Consider the following 7,582-nt stretch of genomic DNA (forward strand, 5'->3'; position numbering starts at 1 on the left):
TGCCAACTGACTGATTGATCCTGTACCATGTGGCATCATAGAAAAAACATCCATATCATTTGTTAATCTGGAGATTGGGAAATATAGGAATTTTCATCCCCCTCAATCAATCAATGTATGCAAATATCCCCAATATAGGTATTATTATCATCCCCATTTTATAAAACTAGAAGCAAGGTTGCAGATAATAAAAATAATAGTACCTACCATTTATACAGTGCTTATTATGCCCCAGGAATTGTGCTAAGCATTTTATAATTATCTCATTTGATCCTCACAACAACACTGGAAAATAAGTATTGTTATTATCCCCATTTTAAAGAGGAGGAAATGAAGGCAAACATGATAAATGACTTACCTAGGCTCACCTGACTAATAAGTGTCTGAGGCTGGATTTGAACTCATATATAACTGACTTCAGACCCAGTGCTCAATTGCCACTGCCATCACCTTGCCACCCCAAAACAAGGGAGTATTTCTAACATAGGTCACATTTGGGAGTTTTCCCAATCTAGAAAAGAGAGTAAAAGAGAAAAAGACATGTTGAGGGATGAGTTGCCACACCATCACCTCAAATACAATTTGACAAAAATAAATAAATTACAGTAGGGGACGAAGCCAAGATGGTGGAGTAGAAGCAGGACCTCCCCGCTGCTCCAGCTTCCACCTTTCCCAATCCATGTAAAAAGGGGACTCTGAACAAACTTTGGAGTTGCAGAACCCACAAAATGACACAGAGAAGTTAACCTCCCGCTGAGAACAGCCTAGCAGGAATTGGCCAGTGCAGTGCTCTGGGAGCCAAGCTCAGCCCAACACCAAAGCTTTAGCCCCAGGGCGGGCCTAACTAGCCGTGGGCCAGAGGGACTCCAGATAAGCAGCAGCTATGGACATTTCCAGATTTATCAACACATAGATGCGAAGGACAACGTGAGAGGTCAGTGCAGTCTGGACTTTGGGACCCAGTAAGTCGGAGGGCTTGGCTTTTGCCCCCATGGCGAGAAGCTGCTGAGGCACAGCCAGCCAGCACAGCAGCTTCAGCTCCTGGCCTGCAGAGTGTAGGGGGAGCAGGCAACCAGTCTGAGGGGTAATCACTCTTGTTTCAACCATCTTGGATCTGGATTGCAGTCTAGGGTGGAGGTCCTGGGGTGTGTGTCCAGCTTGCCAGAGCATGTAGAGACCTCAGAGAGGGCACCCATCTAATACCTCTGGCAGCTGAAAAAAAACCCAGAGTTTGGGACAAAAGCTCCCCTGTCTGGTGGCAGAGTCCTACTGTGGCAAAAAGTGCAGGGGTCAAGTGACTGAGGGGCGACATGGCCAGGCAAAGGAAACAAAGCAGTCAGAAGATTCCAACATTACACTCCTATTTTGGGGACAAAAAGGAGCAAAGCATGGAACAGGAGGAAGACAGTGAAGTCAGAACTCCTGCACCAAAAGCTTCAAAGGAAAATAGAAGCTGGTTACAGGCCAAAGATGACCTTAAGAAGCAGATAAGAGAAGTGGAGGAAAAATTGGGAAGAGAAATGAGAACAATGCAAGAAAATTACAAAATGAGAGTCAACAGCCTGACTGAGGAAAATCACACCTTAAAAAATAGACTAACTCAAATGGCAAAAGAGGCTCAAAAAGGCAATGAGGAGAAGAATTCCTTAAAAAGCCAAATTTGCCAGATGGAAAAAGAATCTCAAAAGCTCACTGAGGAGAATCATTGCTTCAGAATTAGAATGGAGCAAATGGAAGCTAATGACTTTATGAGAAATCAAGATGCTGTTAAAAAGATACAAACAAATGAAAGAATAGAAGGCAATGTGAAATATCTCATGGGAAAAACCACTGACCTGGAAAATAGGTCCAGGAGAGATAATTTTAAAATTGTTGGACTACCTGAAAGCCATGATCAAAGTAAGAACCTAGATATCATACTCCAGGAAGTTCTCATAAAAACTGAGATGAGGGCAAAATAGAGGTTGATAGAATCCACTGATCACCTCCTAGAAAAGATCCCAAAAAGAAAACTGCTAGGAATACTATAGCCAGGTTCCAGAATTCCCAGATTAAGGAGAGAATATTACAAGCAGCCAGGAAGATACAATTTGAATATTGTGGAAACACAATCAGGATAACCCAGGATCTGGCAGCTTCTACACTGAGGGATGGAAGGGCTTGGAATATGATATTCTGGTGGTCAAAGGAGCTCAGATTAAAACCAAGAGTCACTTACCCAGAAAAACTGAGTATCATGTTTCAGGGGAAAATATGGTCATTCAGTGGGATAGAGGACTTTCAAACATTCTTGCTGAAAAAACCAAAGTTGAATAGAAAATTTAACATTTAGATACAAGAAGCAAGAGAAGCATGAGAAGGTAAAGAGGGAAAAGAAATCATACGGAACTTATCAAAGTTGAACTATTAACATTCCTACATGGAAAAACAATAATTTTAACTAATGAAACCTTTCTCAGTATTTGAAAGGAGTAGAAATATATGTATATATACATATATTTCTATTATATATATGTCTGTATATGAGCGTATATGGGCATATGAATACATATGTGAATGTGCATATATATGTTTACAGGTATACATAGATAGAGTGCACAGGACCAATTTAACAGGAAGGGATGATACTTAAAAGGTAAAATTAAGAGGTGAGAGAGGAATATGATGAGAGGAGATGGTGAGAGACAGAATGGGGTAAACGATCTCATATAGAAGAGGCAAGGGAAAATGTTTATAATGGTTACAATGGAGGGGTAGAATAGGAAGGCAAAAGGGAATGGGTCAACCTTATTCCCATTGAATTTGGCTTGAGGAGGGAATGAAATAAATACATACTAAATAGGGTATCTGACCCTCCAGGAGAGTAGGGGGGAAAGGGGATGAGAGGGGCGATAATGGAAGGGAGGCAAGCTGGGGGGTAGGGAAGTTGGAAGCACCCACTTTTGAAAAGGGATGGTCTCAAAGTAGAGAATAGAACAAGTGGGAGGTGGTATAGGAGGGAGGGAAATATAGTCAGTCTTTTACAATATATCTGCTATGTTACTGTTTTGCATTAGCCACACATGTACAACCTATACTGAACTGCTTATTTCCCAGTAAGGGTGGGTGACAAGGGAGGAAGGACAATCTGGAATTCAAAGTTTTAAAATCAAATATTCAAATATATATGCTATTATTAATGCTATTTTATATGTAGTTGGGAAATAAGATATACTGGCATTGGGGCATAGAGTTCCACTGGGAAAGTCGAAAGGGGTATGGGAGAAAATATGGGAGAGAGCAGATTGGAGGAGGGGATATCCTGTGGGACTGCTATGTTGGGGTGGTAGGTAGGGGAAAAATGGGGAGAAAATTTGTAACTCAAAATCTGGTGGAAATGAATGATGAAAATCAGAATTTAATAAATCATTTGAAAAAAAATAAATTATAGTAGACCTGTGACCACCACACTTCTGGATGTTACTTCTATTAATGTAGAGTAATAATTCAACCAGTTTTTTTTACTCCTATTGAGCTGCAGTATACATACTAAATATATATATATTTGTTTGATATCACGCTGTAAGTTGTTTTCTTAGTAAAGGCACCCATTCAATAGGGAACTTATATTCTTGAAACACTTTTAACCAGTATCGTGACATTTTGCTTTTGGTAATTTACATACTGTTCCATTTTAAAGAATAACATTTAAAATTATCCCCTTAATAGTCCTCAATTATGTTTTTTTAGAACACAGCAAGAGAAAATTCACAGTGAAAAGTAACATTTAATTCTTCAATCATGCCCCATGCCCTTTGAAAGAAACATAGACTATTTTGCAATGAAACGCCACTCTAATAAATTACTCTCTTGCATAAAGAAATAGGATAGATATATTATTTCACCCTAAACATAACAGATACATACAGGAAATATGCTAACAATTTGAGATGTCAAAAAATGGAACAGACTGCTCCTGACTTTTGTGTGTTCCCCATAATTTTAGGTCTTCAGGCTGAAACTGGATGCCCACTTCTTGGAAATGTTGTAAATAGGCATTGGAGTAGAAATAGCATTGAATTTGAAATCATAGGTACTGGGTTTGAACCTGATTCTACTGCATACTCTATTTTTGTGATCTTGGGTGAGTAGCCTATTTTCTCTGGGCCTCTGCTTTCTCATAGGTCTAATGAAAGGCTTGGAATAGATGATCTTTAAGGTCCCCTAGCTTCATATCCTGTATGTCAATCATGAGTTCTGCTTAAGTCTGCAGGGATGCAAGAAGATGGCTAAAAATCTTCCAGATTATATGGCAAGAGGATATCATCTCTCAGGAACTTAAGGATGCCTCCATTGTCCATTGTTTTAAAGGAAAAGGAAGCAAGCTGTCCTGTTAAAACCATAGGGGGAATCTCCTAGTCATTGCTGGTAAGATCCTTGCCCTAGTCTTCATCAGCTCAATTATCATCTGGAAGGTTGCCACCTGACCAAGTGTCAGTGTGGTTTTAGAAAGGGTCACAGTTGACATGGTGTTTGCTGCCCAGCTACTCCAGAAAAAATGCCAGGAGCAGAACAGAGGTCTATATACAATGTTTGTTGACCTTACAAATGCCTTTGATACTGTCAGTTGTGAAGGCCTTTGGTAATGTTGGTTAAATTTAGTTACCCAATCAATATTGTGTGTCAGTTTCATGATAGAATGCACACATGAGTCCTGGATGAGGAATGATCTTCTTATGCTTTTCCAATCACCAACTAAGTGAAGCAGAGCTGTGTGCTTGCTCCCAAGCTCTTCACCATGGTGTTTTTCTGTAATGTTTTCAGATACTTTTAATGAGAATGAAAATAGCATCAAGGGCAGTTATTTAACTGATGGTAAATTATTTAACTCGAAAAGGTTAAAAGCCAAGACAAAAATGGAAGGAAAGTTGGCGCGGGACTTTTTGTTTGCAGATGGTTGTGCTCAGTGCAGCCTCTGAAGTCAAGATGTAGCAGAGTAAGGATAGATTCCCTGTGGCCTGTTGTAATTTAGGCCTAATAATCAAGACCAAGAAAACAGAGGCCCTCCACCAGCTGGTACCATACAATCCATATGTGGAACCATTAGTCACAGCAAATGGAGAAATCTTTAATGCTGTTGATAAATTCACTTACCATGGGACCTACCTTGAACATCCAGAGATGTTCACATAGATGACGAGGTTGATGTATGCATTGCCAGAATTAGCTCAGATTTTGGAAGTCTCTGAAAGAAAGTGTGGGAGAGAAGAGGTATCAAGGCTACATACCAAATTCAAGGTTTACAGAGCCATCATGTTGACTACACTGTTGCAAGCCCATGAAACTTGCACAGTCTATCAGTGCCCATACCATAAAATTGAACTGCTTCCACTTGAATTGTCTCAGAGCTATCCTGAAGATCACCTGGCAAGAAAAGCTACTGAGTACTGAAATCCTCTCTAGAGCTGAACTGCCAAGCATTCAAACTCTATCGCAGAGAGTGCAACTCTGATGACCTGACTACATAGTTTGAATGCCTAATGCACGCTTACCAAAAAGACTATTTTATGAAAACTCACACAAGGTAAGTGCTCACATGGTGGTCAGAAGAAATGGCAAAAGGATACTCTCAAGGTATCTCTGAAGAACTTTAATATTAACTCTAAGTCATGGGAAACACTGTCACAGGACCATCCAGTATGGCACGCCCATGTCCAAGAAGGCACTGTGCTCCATGAGCAAAGCAGAATCACAGAAGCAGAAAGGAAATGTGAGCTGCACTAATTGAGAGCCACCTCCACTCTAACTGGGTGGAGTTACCCACCCCCACTCTAATGGGTCACTTGCGCCCAGTAGTATCTTCTGAACTCATATTGGACTGATTGCCACAGCCATACTTATCAAACTCTGACTCCAATATTGTGATGTCATGGATCTTCAAAAACAAAGGACAAAGAACAAAAACAACGACTAGAAGCCCCCTGCAAGTTTTTTGTCTCACTTTGTTTGGTTTGGTTTTAACCAACTCTGAAATTCTATTCTTCTAAATTTTCATACAATCAGCCTTCAGATAACAATGTTCCCCAGTATAGATGTAATAAGTAGATCTATTATTATTTTTACTCTTCTTGTTTCATGCTTGCAATTTTTATAATATATTTTTAACTCAATCAACAAGCATTTATTAAAGCTTCCACTGTGTCCCAGGCACTGAACTCTGAGATAAACACTAGGGATACAAAGAATAAAACAATTCTTATTTTTAAGGACGTCTATTTTAACAGGGGAGACAGGCATATATAAATGCATATACAGAATAATCTAAAGAAAATAAACTCAAGTTGATTAAACACAAGGTAGATGGGTAAGGGGGGGCAATAAAAGTTGAACAATCAGGAAAGGCTGCTTGTAGAAGGTAGAACTTGAGCTGTGTCTGAATTCTATGAAATAGTGAGGAGTGAATGCATTCCTGGAATGGAGGAGAGTCAGTAAGGTATGGGGGCTGGGGATAGAATGTTGGGTGTGAGGAATGAAGAGAAGACAAATTTGGCTGCACTGCAGAATGTAGAAATAGAATGGGGGAGAATGATGTCCAGTGAGGGTACAAAGATAAGTTGGATAGATAGGAAAGGTAATGTGAATGACTTTAGAAACTAAACAAAAAAAGTTGAGTAGATTTTATCTTAGACATAATAAGGGGCCACTGAAGTTTATTGTTTAGGGGAATGGCAGTCAGATCTGCACTTAAGAAAAATCACTCTGACAGTATTACAGAGTATTGACCAGAGTGGGGAAAACATTTGAGGCAGAAAGAATTAGTATGAGTTTGCTACCATAATCTCGGTGAGAGGAAATGAGACCAAATAGGAATATTTGTTATGTAAGTAGAAGGAAGACAGATGCAAAAGAGATGTCAAGGGAAAGACAGCAAGATTAAGAATATTGCTAGTAGGTACGGCTAGGTGGTGCAGTGAATAGAGCACCAGCCCTGGAGTCAGGAGGACCAGAGTTTAAATTTGGCCTCAGAAACTTAACACTTACTAGCTCTGTTGGCTTTGGACAAATCACTAAACTCCAATGGCCCTGACTCCCCCCCTTCAAAAAAAAAAAGAATATTGCTAGTTAAGAATTTGGGAGAATGGAAATAATTGTAATATCTTTGATATAAATAGGAATTTTTAAAATATTTTATAAATTTTATTTTAGATTCAAGGGCCAGAACACAAATAGAAAATAGAGAAAAGAAACAAAAAACATATCATAAACTTAAGTATTGGAATGTAAATACAAAGGAAAAAAGTATGGCATGCATGTAGAAGAACATGAGAGGATTCAAAATATGTAACAATAAATTTTCGTTTCAAGAAAGTCTGTATAGAAATAGGAAAATTATAAAGAGGCTCATTTTGGGGGAAAAGGTAGGGTGTTCAGTTTTAGAAATGTTGCATTTGAAATGTTTCTGGGGTATCTGATCTGAAATGTCTAATAGGTAATTGGTGATGCGAGACTGGAGCTCAGGGTAGAGACTAAGACTGGATATATAGATAGATAGATAGATAGATAGATAGATAGATAGATAGATAGATAGATAGATAGATAGATA

The 7,582-nt window shown here is 39.1% G+C and overlaps 1 pseudogene; it reads left to right on the plus strand.

Moving 5' to 3' along the window:
* Positions 1–5,172: 5,172 nt before the first annotated feature.
* The window catches only part of LOC138156032 (small COPII coat GTPase SAR1A pseudogene), a 6,849-nt pseudogene continuing 4,439 nt past the window's right edge, over positions 5,173–7,582 (plus strand).

Source organism: Petaurus breviceps, unplaced genomic scaffold, assembly GCF_028583685.1.
Source record: "Petaurus breviceps papuanus isolate PSGF00001 unplaced genomic scaffold, PetGlider_PUasm1.0 154, whole genome shotgun sequence".
NCBI lineage: Eukaryota > Metazoa > Chordata > Mammalia > Diprotodontia > Petauridae > Petaurus > Petaurus breviceps.